General features: G+C 37.9%; 1 protein-coding gene across 12 annotated transcripts in view; it reads right to left on the bottom strand.

Annotated features, from left to right (window-relative positions):
* The window catches only part of LOC141451879 (protein jim lovell-like), a 164,053-nt gene that overhangs the window by 48,443 nt on the left and 89,314 nt on the right, over positions 1–26,296 (bottom strand). For 11 of the 12 annotated variants that reach the window (XM_074123637.1, XM_074123645.1, XM_074123642.1 and 8 more), the window contains one exon: positions 25,857–25,898. The exons of the other annotated variant lie outside the window; for it this stretch is intronic. The gene's annotated coding sequence lies outside the window, so the exon portion shown is untranslated. The remainder of the gene's footprint in view (positions 1–25,856; positions 25,899–26,296) is intronic. 12 annotated transcript variants of the gene reach the window in all.

Below are 26,296 nucleotides of genomic sequence, written 5' to 3'. Positions count from 1 at the left end.
GCAAATAATAATTTTCTGCAAAAATTATTTTAAAAAAAATTATCTTCCCGCGTACAATTTGCGAAGTTTAGGGAAAATCGTAGGAAGCATTTTGGGAAAAATACCTGGAAAATGGGAAATGCGTTCAGTAAAGTGGAACTTCCGTCCGAGAGGTTTAAGTGACCGCCAATTTCTCTTTTAGGACCGAATTAAAAAATAATCTTTCCGTTACCTCTTATCAAACAATGAGTAGGATTAATTAAATTAAATAACTTTACTAAGAACGTCAGAATAATGAGAATGTCGGGATGATCCTAACGATTAAAGTGCAGGCATGATACCTGTCAAAGAAGATAATGACCCAAACAAGAGAGCATAATGGTGAGCACTTCTGCTTTAGAGAGAAGATTGGCTCACAGGATGATATTCATTATTGGAGCCTTCTTTCTTCCCAACTGAGCTGATCAGTAGTGTTATGATGTTTCAAAAAAGCTGGTAAAATGAGGCCGGTAAAAATCACTACAAACTAAATATGAATTCAGGCTCTGCAAGAAAGTTGTTGAATAACACAAAAATATTTAAATTTATTTTTAATATTTTCGTTAGATACCACCACAAACCAGTACATTATTTAAACAGAATAATGTATATTACGAGGGTCGTTTGAAAAGTCCGTGCAAAAATAAAAACTACTTAATTTTTGGGGGTAAACCTTTTTTATTTTTCAACATAGTCTCCTTTTAGGCTTATACACTTCGTCCAACGCTGCTCTAGTTTGTTGATCCCTTCCGAATAATAGGATTTGTCCTAGTCTGAAAAATAGCCATTCGTTTCTGCAATCACCTCTCGTTTGAATAAAATCTTTTTCCCGCCAGCCATTTCTTCATATTGGGAAACAAATAGTAGTCCGAGGGAGCCAAGTCTGGAGAATAGGGGGAGATGTGAAACGAGTTGGAACCCTATTTCCATTAATTTTGCGACCACAACTGCTGAGGTGTGAGCTGGTGCGTTGTCGTGATGGAAAAGGACTTTTTTGTGGGCCAATCGTGGGCGTTTTTCTTGCAGCTCGGTTTTCAAACGGTCCAATAACGATGAATAATATGCACCTGTAATAGTTTTACCCTTTTCCAGATAGTCGATGAGGATTATTCCTTGCGAATCCCAAAAGACAGTCGCCATAATCTTTCCGGCCGAAGGAACGGTCTTCGCCTTTTTTTGGCGCAGATTCTCCCTTGGTAAGCCATTGTTTACATTGTTCTTTGGTCTCAGGAGTGTAGTGATGTATCCATGTTTCATCCACAGTGACGAAACGACGCTTAAAGTCCTGCTGATTCTTCTGGAACAGCTGCAAACCGTCCTTGCAACACTTCACACGATTTCGTTTTTGGTCAAGCGTGAGCAATCGCGGCACCCATCTTGCGGATAGCTTTGTCATGTCCAAATGTTGATGCAAAATATTATGTACCCGTTCATTCGAGATGCCCACAGCACTAGCAATCTCATGCACCTTCACTCTTCTGGTCATCCATCACCATATCATGGATTTTATCAATGATTTCTGGAGTAGTAACCTCAACAGGGCGTCCAAAACGTTCAGCGTCACTTGTGCCCATATGGCCACTCCGAAAATTTTGAAACCACTTATAAACTGTTCTAATCGAAGGTGCAGAGTCACCATAATATTTATCAAGCTTCTCTTTAGTCTCCTGAGGCGTTTTGCCTTTCATAAAGTAGTGTTTAATCAACACACGAAATTCTTTTTCGTCCATTTTTTGAAAATCACTCGACTTCCTCGATTCAAACGAATGCCAAACACAAAGAAATAGACCGATCTGGCTGAAACTTGGTGTGTGTTCTTCCAAGAGATGCTACTAACTAAACATAACCTCGATACACGCCAGTGGTGCTATCTCTCTGACTTTGCATGGACTTTTCAAGCGACCCTCGTAGCTATAAAGTAAGTAAATTAATCGCCTATTTTTTCAGGCGGGGCTTAACGTCCAACTACCAATTAGGTGTTGTGGACGGAGCCGACTAGCATACATACTTTACTATAAATTTCTTTTATTAATCATTAAATAAAATCCAAGGCCTAAGACCGGGAATCGAACCCAGTACCACAATCTGGTCTCGCCTCTAACCGCTCGGCTACCGTGGTGCCTGCATATTAGCTATTATTATTGCCGATTAATATTGGTAACACTTCAATATGATGTCATAACAAAGTTTAGGGATAAATTAGAAATTAAGGATTTCTACACAGGAGCTTCTTTACTGGGCAGGTTTCTAGTTACTAATCGTCTTGATAAACTGCGGAACAGAGGGAACAGCATTAATAAGTTCTGGCATTTTGTCCAAGTTAGATATAGATTTTACTCAAGATCGCTAAAGTTCGCAAGAATAGTTTCCAGATGAGCAAAGGGAAGATTTTAGAAAGAGGTTTAAGGGAAGAGAATTATGGTGAGGGAAATTGGAGAAGCGTTAGAAGGAGTGAGCATTGTCCTCTGGGCTCCACAAATCGCCAGTGAACGTACATTAAGCCGTACTCTATTAAGCAGTAACAAACGAGTGTTACTCTTCTAATTGAATGTAATTCACGTTTGGTTTTATGTGAAATGTGGCGGAGAGGTTTGTGCGTAGGCGAGGGCGACAATAAAGTTTATTGGCCGTTCAGATGTGCTGCCTGAGAAGCCCACACTGACACCAGGGGCGCGAGACTGCAGACTGGCTAGTAACATCAATCCCGGAATATTTAGCTCCCCTCACTTCCACCCCCTGGCACTGACACACATCGGGTACATGCACAACAAAACGCACACAACGCCTCATAAACCAATCCTTAACCACCGCACTCCTCAACTTGATCGCAATCTCTGTTTTCTTCCTTTTACAAATGTATATCTCAATGACGCGACAAGCTCCTAGTTTGCCAAAATTAAAACACAATCAGATTAGGAACGCAATCAGCAGAGTGGCAAACAAAATATGTCAATATATAGGTAACTTTTACATTTGTGCTAGGCCTTAAAGACGTTTGGTTGTGGAAAAAAGTTTCTCGGGAATGATCTGTGTGTAGATCCGTGACGTAATAAATATTTGTATTTTTGAAAGGGAAATGGTAACTACAACAGTTATCCTCATCTTGAATCTACGTCAGCACACCAGATTCTTTCTTTTCCTGTAAAGCCAAGTTCTCAGGATGAGCACAACGTCTCATCCTGAAGTTAAAGCAGATCTCCTTGACGTGAACAGAAGGTCTGAAGGGGTGTTTTTTTCAAGCACAAAGAGAGGCCAAAATTAGCCCTTCGGAGCGCGCGCTGAGAAGATGTACATCCCTTCGTTCGCATTACCGCGAAATTGAATATGAAAAACATAAAAACAAATTTAATTCTTAGTAGTGCTCATTTTGTTTACTACAGTGACGTCTCCTGTTTGGTCCAGAATTTAGTCATTACCCGACTTTTGGCCACCTCTTATGTCTACCTTAAATCAAGGTCTGTCAAAATACACCTCAAAACTTGGAATACCTGTCATGTTCTAGGTGATATTATGCCAATATAATATGTTCATGTTCAGGAAATCATATTAATATAATTAAGAAATTTAGACCGAACTGATATTTCGCACCCTAGTAAAACATTACCAGGCTTCAACGGGGCATTTAAGTTTGCTCGTCCAAGGATGTGAAATGGGTGGCGCTGTTTTTGAATGAACATTTCTCTTAAGAAATTAGACAGTTTGTTTTCCTATTCTGACGTCAAAACTCTTCATTCGCCCTTCCTGTGGGACATCTTTTTTTCCTACCTCACATCCGGCCTCTCTACCGTCTCTAATTCTTCCCTTTCTCAATTCTACCGCGTCTTTAAAAGCTATTTAGCCTTAGTATTACTAAATTTAAACATTGCAAGAGTAATGAAACTTTCCGCTAGTATCTCTACTGAAAACTCAATTCGAAAATTGGAGAAGAATGAAAAATCGTAAGAGAGTTTCCCTGGATTAAAAAAATACAGCGACCTAACTGTTGGTCGGATTCCTGATTAAGAATTATTTCTACTCGCAAAAGGTGTAAGAGATGGCATCTTGTCTATCTTAAAGGTGTAAGAGATGGCATCTTGTCTATCTTAAAGGTGGTGTAAGAGATGGCATCTTGTCTATCTTAAAGGTGTAAGAGATGGCATCTTGTCTACCTTAAAATTTTTCAGTGGTATGAGATTGCTGTTGGCGAAAACTTGATTTGATGGAATATGGGTTCAGAGGTTAGCTATGCGCTAAGCGTATTGGATTCTCACGCAGAGATCCTGGGTTCGAATCCAGCTACTGACCCTTACATTTTCTCTTCCTAGGAGTTTCTTACAGCATCTAATGATGGACAGTATTGTCTGTAACGAGAGAACACTATCCGGCAGTGCACTAAAAAAGCACCGGGCGCCAACAACCTTAGATGTTGACGCGCCTTAATTAATAATAATAATAATAATAATAGTAATAATAATAATAGTAATAATAATAATAATAATAAAGGGAAGGGATTAACTATGAGGTTAGCATACTGGACTCCCACGCGGAGGTCCCGGGTTCGAATCCAGCTGCGGACCCTTAGATGTTCTCTTCCTAGGAGCTTCTTACAGCTCACTGTCCGGTGATGGACAGTGTTGTCTGTAAAGAGAGAACACTGTCCGGAGGCCGGCAGTGCACTGGAAAAAGCTCCGGGCGCTAATAACCTTAGATGTTGACGCGCTTTAAATCATTAAAAAAAAAAAAAATAATAATAATAAAATATGGGGCCAGCGTAAAAACAAAAATGAAAAAACTTATGGTCTATGTTAGTCATCCTGTGTGATATCAGGGAGCCGATGACGAAAAAGTTGATTTAAATATATTTAAAGATTTAAATAAAAGTAAGTATTTTAATACTTATGTGTCAAATGATCAAAATTCTTTCGTTTTTTTACTTAAATTTAACTTTATTAAACGTTCATTACGAGTCTGTCCTAGTAGAATGTGGAAGGAGAAGAATTTTTGATTCACGGCCACAACTGCGTCAAATGGGCAATGGATGAAGGATAATGCTGAAATTGTTAAAGAAATCCCTGGCCTTAAAACCATCGCAGTTCGTTATCAAAATTATCTTATCGATCCAATTCAGTCCAGTTGGTTAAATTAAACTAATTTTTCAAAGAATGTGATCTGAGGGATTGCTGCGAACAAACTAGACTGCCCTAGCGTTATGGTTCAAAATAACTCTGAGAAAGTGAATTCCAGGGTGATAGTTACAGTTTTTAAAAAATCAGTTTAAAAAAAACAAATCAAAACAAAAGATGGCTTTTATGGATGGAAGCTGGAATATTGTTTTAACACATCCTTAAAAACTATCAGACGGGTGGTCTGAACAAGAAGAAACTAAGATGAAAGCACTGACCAAGTACCAAGTTTGCTGGGAATCAGGAGAACAGAATTTCGAGCTATCTCCTTGGTATTTCCGAAAGAGACCTTCATTGAAGGTGCGAACTTCGCATTCGTACGTTAAAGCCACAGTTCTTATTTGATTGTTTTCTGGTGGCATGGAGCGGAGAGAAAAGAAAGCATTCGACTTAAGTTTGACGGACGGAGCGGAGAATGTGAGGGCTGTTCTAGACGCTACCGCTAGCTGTGCGTTCTGTCTTTCAAGCGGAGTCAGCAAGACGTATGTCTTATCAATTCGGGATTAAATCGAAAGACTGTACAAGAGGGAGCATCATCAGTCCAACAGAACGTAACAAGCTAACGCAAGTGCGATGGGTTTCCTGGCCGTCGTCGTCATAGATTTCTACCCTTCAATGTTTTTTATATTTAATCTACTGATTCACTAGCTATTTAAACATGTTATTGATGTGTACAAGTCATCTGCCTTGCAGCGAACTTAAGTGCCTAAATTAGTGCAGCTGGTCTATTTTGGGAGGGGGGGGGGCAAACTAAGCACAAAGACCATTAGGATACAAATAGAAAGAGTTGGTCGTAGGAGTTGCAGGTTCTGAATGGATAATAATGAAACCGTTAAGATAAATTCCTTAAGGACCGTTTACAAGAAGGAGCTGGCTAAATTGAGAAGATCAGCGCTCCCGGAAGGGAGATGAGGATGTATACGCACTCTTCTGGAGATTTTGTCAATAAATGGATAATGTAATAATCTATCCGCAAATAATTCCTCCAGACGTCAGTAATGCGGTAATTTACTATTGAAATTATTTTGGCTCCTTGTAAAAACGGCCTTCTTGAGCATTCTGCTCTCCCTCAAGAGTGTGCTCTGCCTAAATTGAAGCATTATCGCGATAACAATAAAGTAGTCACTCCATAAAACGTAGATGATCCGTGAGACGTACAACGCGACCCATACAAACCGCCTTTAGTACTATAAGTGAGGAAAGAAACTGCTGTGGTTCTTATCCAGATTGTAACTAGAATCCTAACAACCTGTACCTGTCTGGTTATTACCTTCAGTTTGAAAGCTTTAAGAAAATTGGTCTCCAAATCACTGCCAGCCATAACTGCAATAATAGAAAGACTTATTCGTGTACACGTGGAATTAATTTTCTTTTAGTTGAAGTCCAAACAAAAATAATTTATTTCAATTCATTCTTAAAAGTCGATCTTCGAAAATCTTGCTTGTTTTCGGTTCTGCGGATAAATCCAAGCCTAAATAAAAACTCCAAGGTTACAGAAATGAACAACTCATAACTGCAACAAAAGTCAGGCAGGTGAATCATTCCTGATATTGTTTTATTGTGTGACCAAAATGGCAAAGAGATGCAGATTATGAGTTTAGTGCACACATGAGCTGAATGTCAGTAGGCACTCAATAGCAATATCCTTAATATTTAGGATTTTGCGAAAATATTCCTGACCGAAGACTTTAATGCCGAGCAGAGAGACTGGACATACACGTCTATGCGGATACACTCATGTGTCGGCCGCCCACACATTACTTCCTATACCACATGTTTTCCTCCCTATTTCCGGTCATATTTAAGTACTGTTTTTAAAGTGCATAAAGTTATCAAACAATAATTATTACTGTTAGTCTGTTGTCCGTTTGATACTGTAATTGTTATATTTGGTGACAGTTGCATTCCGCAACACTAGACAATATCGGCGATTCTATTGACTCCACTTGATTATAAGCTCTAATTCTTATTTCTTGTATCTTCAGAGGTGGTGGATTAGAATTTTGGCACTTTTAGTTCACCCATTAGTTGTCACGGTCACTCATTATTCTCAATCAACTTTAGTTTTGTAAACATTCAATGTTTATCTTTATAGTAACTTAATTTGATGAGATATTTAGGCGTTGTCATTTCCTGAAGTCGTGTTTAATTTTTTTTAGTCAAGTGAACTCAACTTTTAGCATCAAATTTTAACGCCATCCTAAGCGGCAGGAAGTTTCGGTAAATTGAAGTGATATTCTCTTTACTAATCTCACCAGTCAATCTCTACTCTTAGTTAGAAATACGAAATGCATTAGGAGGAGCTAGGAAAATAAAATCAGCCTGTTGTGAGGTGAATTAGTATTATATAAAGGCCCTTTTTATTTAGTTTAAGGTGCACGAATATAAACTGTCCTTCGTCGCAGAGGCAACGAATATAAACTGTCCTTCGTCGCAGAGGCGTCAACATTGGAATTCTATAGAAGAAATGTATGGGATCACCTGGGTTCTCTCTGCCAGCTGGTGTCTACGATTTTATTCGTTTTACTTTTAGATTTCAGGTTTTTAAAGAGTAAGACTTGAATCTGAGAGTGGATCTGAATCTAAGTTCGTTTTGTCAAAGGTCATTCTAAACAAATCTTTACGTTTTAATGGGTGCCTCGTTTCAGGAGTGCTTTAGGGTAAGAGAGTTATTATCCTCGATGCTCTGAAGACTTTTGCTATACGAAATCTAGAGAGCCAATAAAGAATGTTTCACACAATAATTCAGGTGTACATTACGAAAATAACCGTCTCATCATACTGTCCCTTTTTAAAGTTTGATCCATCATTTGGTTAAAAACTTAACTTCCGGACATACGATAAAGGTTCTTTAAAACGAGAAAAAAATAGAATAGTTTTATTTACTCGACTAGTTTATTTCTCGGTGTTATTATTTACTCGGCTAGTTTGCTGGCAGTCTGACGATCAAATGAAAAAACATTAACTGATTCTAAATTCAATAAACGAAAAAACTGGAATATTTCGGTTCGCTTGGCTTCATGGGAGAGAGAATACACGTTACTCTTCAAATTTATAGGAGCCATCGACATCAGCAAAAACGGTGAATGGGACGACAACATTATGTGGCAAGTAAAGAATGTCCAGCAACACTTACCAAAGAAGTGGAGAAGTCGGAGGCGCTTAGGCCGCCACCGGATTTCAGCAAAGGCAGGAGACTGTCGCTCTAGCACGGCATGTCCATAAGGATCGTCACTTCAGCTTCCTTCATCCGCTTCTCCTCTAACTTCCGCTATAGTGCACTCACTTTTTTCTATTTCATTAATTATTGCAATAATAACAGGAAATGCCCGATTAAAGAACTAAAAATTTACTTCGTGGCGGCTTTTCCGCGTTTCTATTTCTGTAATTGAGGTAATTTCTGCAAGATAAAGGATTTTGTGAGGAGAGAGATTTTTCTTCAGGGCAGATGTTTGTATGATATATAAACTATGTTGCTATTGTTGAGGTGTGTGTGTGTACTAATACATATGAGAGTAAGTGTGTGGGAGAAGATTGTTCGTGGAGGTGCAGGTCGGTCCACTCCGCCGCGGCAACTGAAGACTATCACGGAGGGGCGGCTCGCTGGCCGCGCCCCACCATCGCACCGCCCCTCCGTCGGTTCCCCTACTCTACCGCCTCCGAGCAGCCACCTCCACCGTCCTCCTCAGTTGCCGCCACCTTTTTATTCTGAATCCCCACTATGTGAGCCCTGTCTACTCGTCTGCTGGTAGAGCCAGAGGCTACCTCCACTTTAATGAACGCACTCATTAGAAGATGAAGAAGAAGCAGTAGAGAAGAAGTAAGACTAGAGGAGGCGGCACACACACACACATACCCCCAGAGTGAGGCCCCCAAAGTGGAGTGGGGGTGAGGGGGGCCACTACCACCCCTCCTACATTCTACATGCACACATATACACCTCCCGTACTTAATAATATTCCAGGACGGGACACCCTTACCCCCCGGTCCGATCAATAATCTTAGATAGGTGGACCGAGGTCTTAGCTCACCCCCATACGCTGATCACTTCAAACTTAATACCATCCTCTACTAATAAACCAATGTAAAACTAACAAAATAACCTCGTCTTAGAGCTCTGCTGGACAGCCTTCCACTGTTTATATTCAATCAACTTCGCGCTCATATTTTACATTTTCTTATTCCCCTAGAAACTAAAGCAGTCAATTTACTAAATACTCACACGACTTTTGCTGAATGTTTATTAATGTTATTTATTTCTTTAACATTTTTAATTTAGACCAATCAATTATTTTTGAAAATTATTGTTAATTGTTTTAAAAAATCTAGTCTTTTGGTTAATTCATACTTCACTGGGCTCAAGGAGATTGTGCCTGTCGTTTGATCACGTTTGATTTACACCTACCTAAATTGATTGATTGAAGATATTGGAGACTAATGGTTTTATTTGGTTGCCACAGTGACCGTTTCTTCTAATTCGCTCGGTGGTACAAGTGTTTGTTTGAATCATTTCTTCCACTGCTCCTTTTATATTGCTTCCCCTGAAGATATTTCATCATCTTTTTCTTTTAAAGCTCATCAATAATAACCACCTTAACTTATATACCTTATATTTGGGAGTTTTTCTTTTAGATTCATGGAACAAGTTCTCAGTGACCGTTGCATTATTGACGGACCCCCAGTTGGCACTTAAGTTTACTATTACATTTAATTTTTTGCGAACACCTACTGTTTTATTTTAATAATAATTGTTTTGAACCCGTAGCGCAAAACCAGTATTATGCACTGAAAAACTAACTTTGCCGCGATTATAATGATTTTAAATAACTTAATGGAAGAGAGGTATAGGGAGATAATGCTGAAAGTAGTACATTAGAGTAATGGCCAAATACTCCAGGATGTTCCCTTTGTGCTGGCCTGCACTCCAGACGACATCAAACAGACCTCAAAGAGCCACTTCTTCCTTTCAACCTAATTATGTGTACCTTTCCATTGCTAAATTAAACCCAATACGTCAGTTCTATGCTTGAAGTAAATTTTAAATTAATGTCATTTAGATCATGCAAATTTTTAGATATCTCTTTGTCATCAGAAATGTATTCGTTGAGACTGTAAGGCCAAAATAATTTATTTAATTACCTGTGTATTTAGTGAGTGCACGAACACTTATCGTAGGAGTTCAAACTTTACTCGGAGCACCGCGTCCACTATAACTCAGCGAACAGCAGCCCTCCACTCGCAGCTCCACTTTTCAGACTGTTTTATACCATTTAGTTGATTGCAAAACGACTCTAAAGATCTCACCGATGGCTAACAAATTGAAGAGGTGGAGACTGACAATCCTGATTTCAAGCACGTTTCCCTCAAAATTCGTTTAAGGGCAGATTCTTCCTTGACAAGGGCTTGTTTGCTTTTCAGTTTAACCTCAGAGTTGCAGTCCCAAAACCTAAGTAATATGACCGAGGACTGTATATGGCCCAGTCCCACAGAAGTACTTATTTGCATTTTTTCTAAAGCAGGCCTCGACATTAATACTGCAACATTTATTCCAACAATTTCTCTAAGAGATTGTTTAAGGCAGTTATTAAAAAAGGGAAGTTACTTGGGTACAAGACCACAGGATGCGCAACTAAGTTTCCTCTGAGAAACGTACCGGAAGAGTGCCTCACTAAACAGAACGTTGAGGCTAAGCTGACCTTTCTACTCAATACCAAAACTTAAGCTGTTTGGGAAAAACAAAAGCTTCTGAAAATTCTACGTCTGAACATTCGTTTCTGAATTTCAACATTCGATTGAAACTCGTTCGACTTGTATCTTTACATTTTCCGTTGTTACTAGTATTTAAAACGGAAGACTTGCCTCTGCAGGCGGCAGTTCGAGAGAGGCAGAGTCCTAAGGTGGAATGTCCGTTGGTGGGTTGCAGGTGTCTAAAGCCTAAACTTAGAACAAGAAAGCGAAATAATGTGACTTAAATTTCGGCTCGATTGATCATTCTAATGAGAGCTCGGCGCCGCATACGAATAGCCACCCCCACTTCCTGCACTGCCGCCAATAACGTTTCCTCATTTCTGTTTACTCATCCACGGCGTAATTAAAGTCAGTGTTTTTTTATCGGCTATTAGCTCTCAGCTGCTGCTGTTCCCTTCCTCTTACTGACAGATCGTCTGACGTTCTGCTCCAGAGGGTTCTAAGAGAATTCCTTTATCCATTCCACTTGCAAACTCATATATCCCCCTCCTCTTTACCATCACAGATTCTTTTTACCAGACAAAAAAGGGCAAAAAATAATTACACTATGAAGGTCTTTGGAGAGGGGAAAGCACACTCCCGCTTGGTATGTAGTTCAGTAAAAATGCCATGTATATTTATTGCTCTTCTCAGGAGATGCTTCTCTTTATCTCACTCTAGCTGAGCAAATCATGATTGTAGCAAATATTTGGGCCAAATTTCAGCTTCCAGTCAGGTTTCTCTCCATTTAAAGTAATATTTTCTACCACTCGCCGTTTCCCTTCCAGAAATCTTTCTGTACGATTATGTTCATGACCCTAGTCGGGTGTCAGCCTGGACATAGACCAAGTGGCAAACTTTGTGCGCATGTTTAATCCTGACAATACGCAAAATTATATAATGAGGATGTGTTATTTGGTGTATTGAGTATATTCCCTTACAAGTGTACTTAGTCGCGAACGTCGGCGCTATAGAGGTTTTTTAAATGGAGAAGAGAAATGTTTGCCCTTAACATAAGCAAGAATCTCTTAGAACTTGAAAGTTTATGAGGGAAAAATTAAAAAGTGTGGGGAGAAGAATCGTTTATTATTACCCGGAAGCCAAAGGACGGATCTAGAGTTGCTTTCTATAATGATAACATCATTTTAACAGACCTCCGAGATAAGGAAAGCGATACCAAGACGATAGAAGCAGTTGAGAGAAGTAATTGAGAAGAGTAGCAATTGTAGCAAAAAGTTGAGAGAAAGAAGTGGTTGAAGCTTGTGATGAGTAGACGCCGCGAGGAGCAGTGACGCCTTGTCCTAGTTGGCACCTGATGTACATACAGTCAGAATGTGAGAAATGAGGACATGGGATCATGAGGGCTGAGAGGACATTAGCTGATGTGAACAGACACACACACACTGACAGATAGCAGTAATCACACGATCATCATCATTAACGAGGCTCGGACAGGAGGCTGCCAGTTCTCACATGTGACCTCTGAGGACAGTGACTCTGCACTGCTACCGTGTCGTCTTAATGTCACCGGCACACCTCCATTCATTTACACCCTCCCACCAACAGCGCACACCAAACTACTCAAGACTAGAGATAACTGCGCACAATCTAATCTACCACAGTCCAGCAGATCTGATACGGTAAACAGCTTAATTGTCTACCTGCCACTAGAAAGCTTCTGTTTGTGATCCGGACAAAGTACCAAAACTCTTGGTTGGAGTCAATTTCTTACACTCTACCGTCTGCATTATCAAAACCTTTTTTTTAGTAGAAACATCCTCAGCTCCTCCTCAAGCACCCAAAATTCCAAAAAAGATATTCCTCGCTTCTAATGAATGATTACTACAAACTTGAGACAGTAATAAAATAAAAGAATATAGATTCAAATATAATCGATAATCGCCTGACCTATAGATATCAAATACCAGTTCGATATATAACAATATTAAGATGAGAAGTGGAGGAACTTGAGCTACTTTCGAGAATAACTATTCTTTCTGTTAGAATCAACTTTGGTTTAATTGATACGTTTTAATAAGTGTGGAGTTGCAGATAATAGGTATGTAATATTCTACCATATAATTGTTGATAAATGATTTCTGTCGGCAACTTTTTTCTGTTTAATGTCGATCAAGTCGCTGGACCAGAAGTTGAGGTTATCCAGGCAGTTTTAAATAAAGGGTTAGTAGTTACTTCCACAACATTTTGTTGCTGCTTATTCGAGATAACTATTAAGGATGACTGTATGTAGCAGAAGATGGAACTTGAACAGTAATATATTTATCTAAGAGAAGATGTCTTGCAGAGTACGTCACGAACCAGTGGGCGAAGAAAGTATCTACCACTTTTTAGAACGAGGAGAGTGACAGTGTTCATATCCAGCGAGCCAAGTTGCGGTAGCAGCGACATTTAACTGTAGAAATTAATAATGAGCCGTGGACGGCGAGAGTAAAAAGGAAGTGAATTACTACTGAGAAGATGGCCGCCTAGCGGTGTGAATGTCGCCAGTGGTGCCAACATTGTGTTAAATTATGCACATCTCCTGGTGGCGGTGTGTTTGTAGGTATGGCCTCTTGTTATTTTGCAGGGAGTAGCGTGCAAGATCGGACATGTCCCGTCACTCACCCTTGGTCCTATCGGCTGACCCTGAATACTCTCCAATTATCAGGTCACTCGCAATAACGCTATCAGCGAATTCTATCGCACAGTTCGGACACCCTGATGTCCGAATAGTTTACCTTGACGTAAGAAAGAGGGACGCGTTCGTTTCAAATTGGGTTTTCCAGTGATTGTTTTGAGATCATGTGGGTTCTACAAAATGCTCATTGAGCTTTGGAAACCAATCAAGCACACAAGTAGATCAAAAATTATCTTAGAAACATCATTCCACGATAATGGAATTAAGAACATTTCCTGTGACAGAAGGTAATTAATTCCCTTCCCTTTAAACTGCCATTTCCATGTAATGTAAGCATTTTTCTTGCATAATATTATAGCGGATTGATAGAGTTGCCTAAATTCCGAGGCGGAAGCAGACCGTTTAACCGGAAGTGCAAATCTCTAAACTGTTCTTCTCAACTTTCGTATGTCGTCCCACTAAGAACCTTACAATTCTCTTTTTCATTTATTTTATGTTAATTCAAAGTTTAAGGACATCATCTGACATCTGAGGGCTTTGGCGCCTGTTTTCTGAATGAAAAATGGTCACTCGATACTGTCCTTCTCAGTGGGCGAGCTGCAGGACCTATGAATGAAACATTGCTCAAGCGAAAGGAGTGCTACAACGTATAGTAACTGTGAACTCCATTAACTGTAGAGAGGAGAAGAAGAAGGGACTTCATTACGAGTATAACATTAGAGTGTGGACATGACGCAGGAGACACTCAGATGGAATGCTATGAGATGAAGAGTGTGAATGACTGTGGTACCGAAGGAATCATAATTACAGCGCCACTATCTGGCAAGCTATCATCATGCCCCCTGGCCTCCTCGCTCACAATCAGCTGCCACATCCGGGCCATTGTGGAAATTCCATTCTAATAGTCTACAACTGCCCAAACAAATAGCTAGACATGGAGAGTTTGCGGCGATGACCGAGATCCGAGTATTCGGGTAAATAAACTACCAGAACGCTGGCACTGTGAGACTGAGTCAATGGCGTCGAAGACTGGTAAGCAAGGAGCCGGTGCGAACTCCGCGAACAGTGGACACCAGAGTGGCGAGTGCAGCAAGTAGCGGCCCAGCTGCAGCACGACCCAACTATGCGCCTTGGTCTGGTGGAGGGGTGAGTGACTCTATGAATGAACCCCCCCCCCCCCCCCCACTACTACCACTACTACAACTCTTTACCAAACTTTCTCAATGGGCCAATTGATAAAACCGCCCCTGGCAGAAAAGTTGTCTTTGCTCAGCCCTTCCTTTAGCTAACTTTTATTTCTTCTCTAAATTGGACAGAGGTCAGCTGAACGTCTTCTCTCAGTTCTCAATGACCTCGCAATTACCACTATCTCCTCTTTTAATTTTATCTAAACTAAGGGAGGGTACGTTCCAACACAATATTCTCAGCCTGTAATTAAAATTACTTGCTACTTAGGATTTGGAAGATATTGTTCCATGACCAGATGTAAGTTCACAATTTAAGCTAACAATTTAATACGTAAAATGTAATTTACTTTTATAAAATAAATTTTAAATAAAAAACAAAAGAATGAAACTGTTGAAGGGAGCACGGCATCACAGCTTAATCTCAAACCGCTCTTAAATCAATATTTTCTTAGAAAAAAAATTCAAACCAAAGAGATTGGCATAATAACCATTACGTCATCCATCCTTTCAGTTTCCCGGAAGTACAACTTTAAAGCTAGGATTTTTCACTCTTCTGTAACAGTTACCGACAGGTTTCATTCGAACATGGACAGTATGAAAATTTGTTCTATCAGTTTTACTTTTTACATATCAGTCTTCCCAAACTTTCTTTCTGAGATTATGGCGAATTTCTGACAGAGCTTCGTCTTCACCTTATTTTCAATGGTACTCTTTTGTTTGAATGAATCTACTATAAAAATCATCTATTTTTTTTGTTTTTTAAGAGCTACTCTAGAGATTAAAGAACATGTAATTGCGCAGATTGAGGCGAAGAAAGTCCTGTGAGTGTTCAAAGCAGATTTGATGAAGAAAGCGCTGCCTCAACATCCGGCGGAGAGAAATGTAATTGAGTGGTGATAATACTGCGATCAGTTTGCAGGCGAGGACCATATGAGCCCGCTACTGCCCTGCTTAGCATTTCTACCACTTCGCCCAATGGACTTTACACTCATAACTTTACTCGTCTTAAGTACTATTTCCACTAAACTTCGTATTCACTTCATATTTAGTATGGATTAATTTTTTAAAGGAGAATGTAGTTGGTATAACTGCAGTTCGAGCCCTGCGTGTAGCTACTTTTTACATATTGGTCAAATGTTAACATTAAATAAGTTCTTTCGCTACCCGCGCATGTAGGAGTAAACGAGTTCTATGATTGTACGTATTTTTGCAGAGATTACAGCAATAGGACAGGAGATCCAGCAATTCGAAATATGGAGGTAATGTAAACTTTATCACCTTATATTTTCTTCGTAAATACGGGAATTCTGCACGATTGTAGAGGTAATCGTGTGCAATATTGTTGCGAAATGCTAGTTAGATTGAAATATATCAGACAATTCGGAATTTGAACAAAATTTGCAGGTTAGAACTTCGAGAATTGAAGTACGCTAACGTCATGAGAGTATTTACACTGTTTTGAGAAGAGCGAAGTCCCAGGTACCCCTTACTTCCTACAAAATGAAAGTCATTGGCAATAGTTTGAACATCTACCTTTGTGCCGTTGTATGGGAATGCCCAAGATATTAATATCAGCTGGAGATAGGTTGCTGCACAGTCACTAACCTTCTGTGTAGACGAGAGAGAAATGCAACTTGCGGGTTGAAAGTTAGTGCATAATTTGTAAAAACGCATCCAACTGCACATTGAGACCAATTTCCTGATTGCCCTCAAACTCTTCCTTTTTTTTTCATTCTGTGGAGTTGTTTTTAGTTCTAGTGTTTATGTGATGGCTGTTGTAGTATTATGTGCTTAGTAACGTACCGTTAGAAAACTTTGCCAAACACAAGCTCAGATGTGTGTTAGTGTGTCCCAGTTTGTCAGGATACAACATCATTCAGTTCAGCTATACACCCAGAGGGGACATGTAAGAGCGTGCGAGTGAGCACATCTCAGAGTGGAGGCGGCACTACATACTCCTGGCCCTTTGTCCTGGTTTTCTGTTTGTTCTGCAGACAGGATGCCTTGATCGCACTAAAAGTCGCGTTGGTTCATCTTCTCTAAAACTTTCATTACTTCCAACTAGCAATGTTCCGGTTGGATCTTCACAAGGTTTGGTCTACACCCCCTCTTACACTCTGAAAGCATTCTTCCACCTACCCTACTGACGTCACCTCTCCCTAAACCAACTTTTTACTCACATACACACACAAGTATCTCTACTGATGCGTTCATATATGAATTCACGAGCTCTCAACATATTTTAACATCTCTTGCCTCTCGTAACAGGAAGTATTGCGGAAGAGTAAATTTAGGATTAGGTATTTTCAACGGAAGTGCAGCTTTTTTACATCTGACGTCAGTACTTTTTCTTTTTTACAATCATTCAGATAAATAAACAATAAAATAAAAAATACAATTACAATTGTGTCAATTTTGAGTCACACACTTTATAATTTTGTTTATGTTACAGCTGGTTTCGTTTTTCTGTTTTGTTTTTAACAACTTCAGGACAAATTGAGCTTATTACCATAATTTCGCGTGTAATTACTTCAGTAGAATGTAATTTTTATTCCTACAATAGATGAAAGTCTTGATTAGAATCGTAGAAATGCCCCCTGACATTTAAGAAAGTGAATATGGAAAAGCAAAGTCTACGATAGTTGGCGCAATAAAATGTATTTAAAAGAAGAAAGTGTTATTATTTTTATTTTGTAAATACTAATTAGTATTTGAATATTACAATTGTTGCTCTTGATTTTTTGGTTAACAGAAACTGGTCGAAATTGAAAAGAAATTATAAAAAAGAGAACAGTTACCACTCCCTCCGCAGTAAAATAATCTGGCAGACTTCTTGAAGAACAGCGCTGAAAATAGGGTGCGGAATGTATTCATGCGTGGCGCTGAGGCTAGAAATCTGTCAGCTCGTACAAGCCGTTGGAAATATTTACCCTCCGTGGCTGTTAGTATAGAATTATTATTCCCAACACATTACTAGCTCTTGTAGATCTGTTTGTGTATGGTGCAGGTAACAATGTCCTAGGTACTTTTCTCTTCTGTTCGCACACATTTAGTATTGGTTTGGATTGTTGTGTCAACTGGCTGCTCCAACGCGTTTCATGAACTGACTGCAGTTTGCTCCTCCTCTAATGTGTAACCTCTCCCGATCTTCCTGTTTTCCTGACATTACAGATGATGCACCAATTCCTCAAATCTGGAGACAGCTCTCATTCAACTTCTTCTGCTTTCTGGCGCTTAGTCCTTATATATCGACCTTGAACAACGGCTCCGCCATATGTAATGTTAATTCCAAGGTGAAAGATAATTGGGTCGGGCTCACCACCGTTCGAGTCGTCTGTTTGCTCCTTCTTAGTTCCTTCTCTTTATGGAGAGCCATCGGAAAAGGTAAAATCATATAACGACGGTAATGGTAACAAAATGAAAGTAAGTACAGGTTGTGGAGCTCACAGACTAGTTCATTACGGCGGCGTTTCGATGAGATGAGAATTTATAAAGAAATCTGCCGCAAACAGAGACTCACAGACGCACGCGAGAAGTGTAATGAGTGAGGGGTGTTTGATCAATATGTAAGGAGGGGGAGGAGTAGGAGACAATATGTTGATGAGGCCCGGACACAACGCTAGACAGTGTCATCACAACCACCCCTTCTCCTGTAGCATCATCCCCCACTTCCACTTCCCTTAAATCGCATCATCTTCTTTGACCCAAAGATTTTACTTTTCTACTAAAAACAATCACTTGCTTCAATCATTTCCATTTTATTGGCAATCTTCTTCCGAAACGGAATCTTACTGAAAGACAATAACCCTAAACAGGAAAAGAATTAGCTATGTGGTTAGCATATTGGATTCCCACGCTGAGGGCCCGGGTTCGAGTCCAGCTGCTGGCCCTTAGAGTCTCTCTTCCAAGAAACTGTCCGGGTGATGGACAGTGTTGTCTGTAACGAGAGAACACTGTCCGGAGGCCGTCAGTGCACTGGAAAAAGCTTTGGGCGCCAACAACCTCAGATGATGGCGCGCCTTAAATCATTAAAAATAAAAATCAATAACTTTAACTAAGTGAGTTGGTTGCTGGTTAAATAACAAATTGAGATCAAACTGTGCTAGTTTCGAATCTCACCACGAGCAGCTCTATTTTCTAATCCGAAAATGTGAAGTCGAGTTAGCCGCTTCCCTAGCGAAATGTTTTCTTAGAAAGAATGATAGTTTACACCAGGATAAAGAAAAAAATATTCTTTTAAATAAAGAAGTGGCAATTCAGATGAATAGTTTTACTGCCATCCAGTCCTCACTGAATAAATATTCCTCAGAAAGATGATTTAAATAACAGTAGCCGATTTATTGTGTAGAGAGGATTAAAAGAAAAGCTCAAAACCAGGCAAATAGATTCAGGAGCTAATGAAATATCATTCCTCTTTGCGGGAGCTGAGCTGTCCGCCGATAGAGACATAGACGGTCAGAAATATCGACAGAATCTCATGCACTACACTCATTAAATATACACACCGTATAAGAAAGGAGCATAATGCAGATTGTGCGCTCTTATGCTGATGCGGAAGCTGCAAATGTATAGAATCAGTTCTGGAAGGATTAGGAGATGATACTTGCTCGGGGGATCACAGTGTGTCTTAGAGCTGCCGAAGAACTACACAGTCTGTTCCTCATCATTCTTTCCGTTACAACTCCCCCCCTTTAGAAAAATTTTACACGCCACAGGGAGGCTATTCCGCTTTAGGTTATTTTTCATCATGAGGTGAATGGTGCTTCAGTGTGTGTGTAACTGTAGTTAATGCAGTTCACGCAGTCATCACCATCAAGATGGTACTTGGGTGTTTTAATAGCAGCAGTTCCCGCCGAAGTACCATATGTAGATTATCTTCATATTGATCACCTCCCGCACCGCACACCACTCTACTTCATTGTCTGTACCTCCTAATCTCTACTTGATGGTGAACCCTCTTATTTTCAGTTTGAGAGGGGGGACTCCTTGATTTGCAATCTTTTTACTCATTTATTTGAAATTTCCTATAAAAAACTTTTTCTATAGGAAAATGAAAACTCTTTGCTAAATAGTCTTTTAAATTCACAAAAGCTCCTTAATATCTCTTTACAAAACCCTACAGTTTAAAAAAAAAAATATAACAGTCAATTAAACGGTAAAGTGTACACATACAATTAACATGTTGTACGCAAAGTGTACACATACACATACACTCGTATTTGATATTTATCACTTATTTATTGTATTTAAAGTATTTAAACCAGTCACAGAGCTAACACATCTCTACAAATCAGATAAAATCATTGAAATATTAAAAATAGGATAGGAGATATAAAGGTTTGAAATTAAAATGAATTTTCAAACACCAAAACATAGCGATTTATACCAGTTATAGAGTAAACTTTTCTGTATAGTTTGGTAAAGGTTGCATTAATATCTAAATAGCAGAAGGAGAGATATGAAGGTTTGATATTTGATCGAAATGTAAAACCAGCATAATTTGGCCTTTTATATCTTATTAACTATTAACACCAAAAGCCTGTGATTTATATTAGTTATAGAGTGTACGTTTCTGCATAGTTTGGTAAGGGTTGCATTAAAATCTGGACAGTAGAAAGAGAGATATAAAATTTTAAAATTTGAACGAAATGTAAAACATCCAAAATTGAACCTTCTATATCTCATAACCTAATAACAACAAAACTTTGCAATTTATATCATTTAAAGAGTATACATTTCAACATAATTTGGTAAAAATTGCATTAAAAACTGAACAGTAAAAGGTGAGATATAAAGGTTTGAAATTTGATCGAAATGTAAAACATCCAAAATTTAACCTTCTACATATATCTCAATAAGTGTTAACACCAATATATAGCGATTCATTCAACTTATACAGGAAACATTTATGAATCATTTGGTAAAGGTTGCATTAAAATCTGAACAATAGAAAAAGAGATATAAAGGTATGAATTTTGATCGAAATGTAAAACCTCCAACTTAAACCTTCTATATCTCAATATTATTAACACCAAAACATAGCAATTTGAAATTATATTTACTTTATATTTATATTAGCGGTTATGTAAGAAGGTTTTCTGTACCATCTGGTAAAATCTAAAGTTTAAAAAGAGAGTTATAAGGGTTTGAAATTTGATCAAAATGTAAAACTTCCAAATTTTAACCTTCCATATCACATTAACTATTCTCGCTAAAACATTCGTATTCATATCAGTTATTAAGCTAACTTTTCTATACAATTTGGTAAAGAAATCATAGGATTCTAATGAATACAAAGAGTGATATAAAGGTTTGAAATTTGAAGGAAGTTGAAAACCTCAAAACTTTAACCTTCTATATCTCACTAACTATTAACACCAAAACAATGCAACTTATACCAGTTATTGAGGAAACTTTTCTCTACAATTTGGTAAAGAAATCATTGAATTTTAATGAATACAATGAGAGATATAAAGGTTTGAAATTTGAAGCAAATTGAAAAACACCCAAATTTAACCTTCCCTAACTCACTAACTATTAACACCAAAACAATGTAACTTATACCAGTTATTGAGAAAACTTTTCTCTACGATTTGGTAAAGAAATCATTGAATTTTAATGAATACAATGAGAGATATAAAGGTTTGAAATTTGAAGCAAATTGAAAAACACCCAAATTTAACCTTCCCTAACTCACTAACTATTAACACCAAAACAATGTAACTTATACCAGTTATTGAGGAAACTTTTCTCTACGATTTGGTAAAGAAATCATTGAATTTTAATGAATACAATGAGAGATATAAAGGTTTGAAATTTGAAGCAAATTGAAAAACACCCAAATTTAACCTTCCCTAACTCACTAACTATTAACACCAAAACAATGTAACTTATACCAGTTATTGAGAAAACTTTTCTCTACGATTTGGTAAAGAAATCATTGAATTTTAATGAATACAATGAGAGATATAAAGGTTAGAAATTTGAAGCAAATTGAAAAACACCCAAATTTAACCTTCCCTAACTCACTAACTATTACCACCAAAACAATGTAACTTATACCAGTTATTGAGGAAACTTTTCTCTACGATTTGGTAAAGAAATCATTGAATTTTAATGAATACAATGAGAGATATAAAGGTTTGAAATTTGAAGCAAATTGAAAAACACCCAAATTTAACCTTCCCTAACTCACTAACTATTAACACCAAAACAATGTAACTTATACCAGTTATTGAGGAAACTTTTCTCTACGATTTGGTAAAGAAATCATTGAATTTTAATGAATACAATGAGAGATATAAAGGTTTGAAATTTGAAGCAAATTGAAAAACACCCAAATTTAACCTTCCCTAACTCACTAACTATTACCACCAAAACAATGTAACTTATACCAGTTATTGAGGAAACTTTTCTCTACGATTTGGTAAAGAAATCATTGAATTTTAATGAATACAATGAGAGATATAAAGGTTTGAAATTTGAAGCAAATTGAAAAACACCCAAATTTAACCTTCCCTAACTCACTAACTATTACCACCAAAACAATGTAACTTATACCAGTTATTGAGGAAACTTTTCTCTACGATTTGGTAAAGAAATCATTGAATTTTAATGAATACAATGAGAGATATAAAGGTTTGAAATTTGAAGCAAATTGAAAAACACCCAAATTTAACCTTCCCTAACTCACTAACTATTAACACCAAAACAATGTAACTTATACCAGTTATTGAGGAAACTTTTCTCTACGATTTGGTAAAGAAATCATTGAATTTTAATGAATACAATGAGAGATATAAAGGTTTGAAATTTGAAGCAAATTGAAAAACACCCAAATTTAACCTTCCCTAACTCACTAACTATTGACACCAAAACAATGTAACTTATACCAGTTATTGAGGAAACTTTTCTCTACAATTGGGTAAAGAAATCATTGAATTTTAATGAATACAATGAGAGATATAAAGGTTTGAAATTTGAAGCAAATTGAAAAACACCAAAATTTAACCTTCCCTAACTCACTAACTATTAACACCAAAACAATGAAACTTATACCAGTTATTGAGGAAACTTTTCTGTACAATTTGATAAAGTTTGCATTAAATTCTGAACAGTGGAATGAGAGATATAAACTTTTGTATTTTGAACGAAATGTAAAATATTCAAATTTAACCTTCCCTATATCATTAACTATTTACACAAAAACATAGCAATTTATATTTATATTAGCGGTTATGTAAGATTGTTTTCTGTATATTTGGTAAAGGTTGGATTAAAATTTGAAGAGTAGAAAGTGAGGTATAGAAAGTTTTGGAATTTTAACGAAATGTAAAAGGTCCAAACTTTAACCTTCCATATTTTATTAATTATTAACCCTAAATCATTGCTATTTATGCCAGTTGTACTTTTCTCTGGATTTAGGTAATGAAATGATCAAAATCTAAACCGTAGGAATTTAGATGTAGTTGTTTTAAATTTGAAAGATTTCGAAACCAGCAAAAATCCAATATTTTGTATATATTAATAACTATAATTTCTAAGACATTGCAATTTATACCAGTTATAGAGTGTATTTTTTCTATAATTCGGTGATGTAATCATTAAAATAGGAACAATTCGAGGGGAAATACGTATTGAGGTTTGTATTTTCATCGATTGCTAAACCACCAAAATTTAACCTTCTTTATCTTAATAACTGTTGTCACTAAAACCTTTCGGTTTATACCAGTTACAGGGCATATTTTCTGTGTAATTCATTCATGTTTTCATTAAAATTGGAAGAATACAAATTGTGACGTAATGGTTTGAATTTTGCATCATGCAAACCAAAATTTGTAGTTACTCTTACAAGAAGAAGGGAATTTAAATAGTTCTTAAGACTGTGTGAATAGTTAGTCGGTTGGAGTCTTTAAGCCGGAAGTATAGAGCTGAGATGATGGAACGTTGAACAGAAAGATTTGAAGCTTTCTATCTTTGAATTAGGCTCGCCTGCAATATGAGGATGAAGTGTAAGGGTCTGTAGGCTGCAGATCGCGTCAGCCTCATTAACGCCGCAGTTTACAGGTCGCCTTCGATTTCCCTTTTCTAATTACTCCCTGTTTTCCTTCCACTTGACAATCGTTTTTCCTCAACCTACCCCGCTATTAGAATTGTATTGACTGGAATAAGAAAAAGAGCAGTTTACAGAACTCTCTCTCTTTGGCCGTAAAGGCAAGGGGAAGTTCTCACAGTCCTGCCTCCATGCCGCCTCCAGCACTAGATCTCCCTACCGACTTGTCGCTCCAAAGTTTCGTCTGGGAACGTACTCACCGCTCTTCACCATTCTCTTTGGAGCAATTAAACTCAAAGTGTACTCCTCGACTCTAACAGATCATCTTCTTCTTCAAATGTTCTTCTATTTCTTTCTATTTGAATGAAGAAGAAGGAAACGTTTCGATTCTCTTTGTAATAATATTGACATTGCCTGTGGTAGAGTGGGCTGGTGTGCCAAGCACCGACTGCTATAGTCTTTCTTCTTGCTATAAGCGCAGTAATTCCAGGTACTTGGAGAGGGTTTTTAATTTCCAGGCGCTCCCAAAACAGTCCGTTCTTACACACCACTTCTTATCTATCAACTCCGATCTGGCTATTTCACCAGGGTCTCTGTCTTCGCTTATGCAATTTCTCCGCCGTGATTTGTATGTCTTGAGAGAAAACTATTTCAAGGCGCTCATCGGTATGCTCCAATCCTGCTTGAATATCGCTTTACATTTACATTGGTAGAGTAACAGTCGTTTTTACTTTTTCTCACTCCTCTTAAGAGTAGGCAATGCGATTGAGGTGATTTTTTTTTCTTGGTTTTTCCGAGGCATACGTTTTTGATATTAAAGTGCCCAATTTTTCAAAGATTACAGAAAAAATATATTTATGTTTTCTAACCAAGATCTGGATTACGACAGACAACACTTTTATAACTAGACAAAATTTTTTTTTTTGTATATTATCCTCTTCATGGTGAAGATCTTGAGGTGCCCAGACTGAGTGAGTTATTTAAGATAACAAAGAAGAAAGTATTTGGAGTGAAATTGAAATCAGAAAACAAAGAAAAGAGAATCTACAAAGAGGCAGTGAGTGTGAAATACTTGAAGAGGATGCTGCGCGCGGGAGTTAAAAGATTAATGTTACAGAGCATTCATGTCTCCAGTATCATTTTTTTATACGGTCGTTAGAAAGCGCGATGCTGACTGACAAATGAAAGTAATGAGATGACACTCCAGCCGAAACATAAAAAGCATTTTTATTAGGCGTCGTAGTAGAATCTGAAGCCGTACACATACAGGGGGAGCAACACATCGCTGGAGAACACCATCTGAACTGATAGAGACAGAAAATACAACGAGATTCACTTTGCGCGAGAGCAGCACCCTTACATTCCCAAGTGCATAATTTGGCTGGCGTCTGAGGATAAGTCCCTCTGCCAGACTCACACAACACAAACACACCATCTCTTTGCAACAGATTAAATTGTGATGAAAAAGGCCTAGTTGTAACGCCAAGTCCAATTTATGAATGAGCGTGTACCTTATTTTTTATGAATAGAACATTGCGGATTTGCCGCCTCTCCAGCATATAAACAATAAACTCTCTGCGGAACTTTCCTCGCCGTAAAGAATAATCTGGGAAAGCTATTTCTCTGCCTGATTCTACATCCCCGGCAAGGGAATCTTTAAGACGGGCTCTGGTGCCAATATCTCCTTAATAATGTGACAGTCCTGGAGAAGAAAATAAAGACAGTGCCTTCTTGGACGGCTGTCTGCCAGTGACTCTAACTTTTCCAGCCAAAAAATACATTCATTTTACCAATAAAGGAGGGCATTTAGAAAAACAAATAAATAGCCAGGCAGGGAGTAAATTTAGAGCCGCACCAACTCTCTATCAACGTCGCCCCCCTCAGCAACTTTAATTCTGGCTTGTTCCAGTGTAGCCACCCTCATCTGCAGTTTATTTAAATACTCGTATTTATAGAGGTCACTTTCTAATGTAGCAATCTAATAGAGTACACAAAGCTACATTTTAACAAAAAAAAATTTTTTACTATCATTTTATAAAATGAATAATATTTATTAGGTGAGTTTGAGTTACCTTTTGTGTTGTTATCGATCATCTGTTATAGTCCAGTCATACCTGCCAACAGAAATGAATGCAATTAGGATAAAAAAAATTTTTATTTGCAAAAAATGTTGAACCGTAATATGAACGCCATTAAATTCCACCTCGCTCTCAAAACACTCAAAATAAAGTTATCTGGGAAAATGGTTCAAATGAAGTAATAATCCTACAAGTATCGAGACTGCACAGAGTTTAAATGAAACCATTCAAACCATTTTCAAAAATATGTTCATTAAGATGGCAACATTGAAATCGTAAATTTAGAGGAATACATGATTCCATCCTTCTACCAAACGTTCATAAGCATATGTATTTTTTAGGAAAATGCTTCACGCTAAATTATAGATCTGTATTTTGAAAATTAAACTAATTGAAAGCAAATAAAAGCAAAGCCGTATCGAAAAAAGTGTAAA

This window comes from Rhodnius prolixus, unplaced genomic scaffold, assembly GCF_049639745.1.
Source record: "Rhodnius prolixus isolate KJV_2025 unplaced genomic scaffold, Rpr scaffold_14, whole genome shotgun sequence".
Lineage (NCBI taxonomy): Eukaryota > Metazoa > Arthropoda > Insecta > Hemiptera > Reduviidae > Rhodnius > Rhodnius prolixus.
This window is presented reverse-complemented; position numbering and strand designations above follow the sequence as displayed.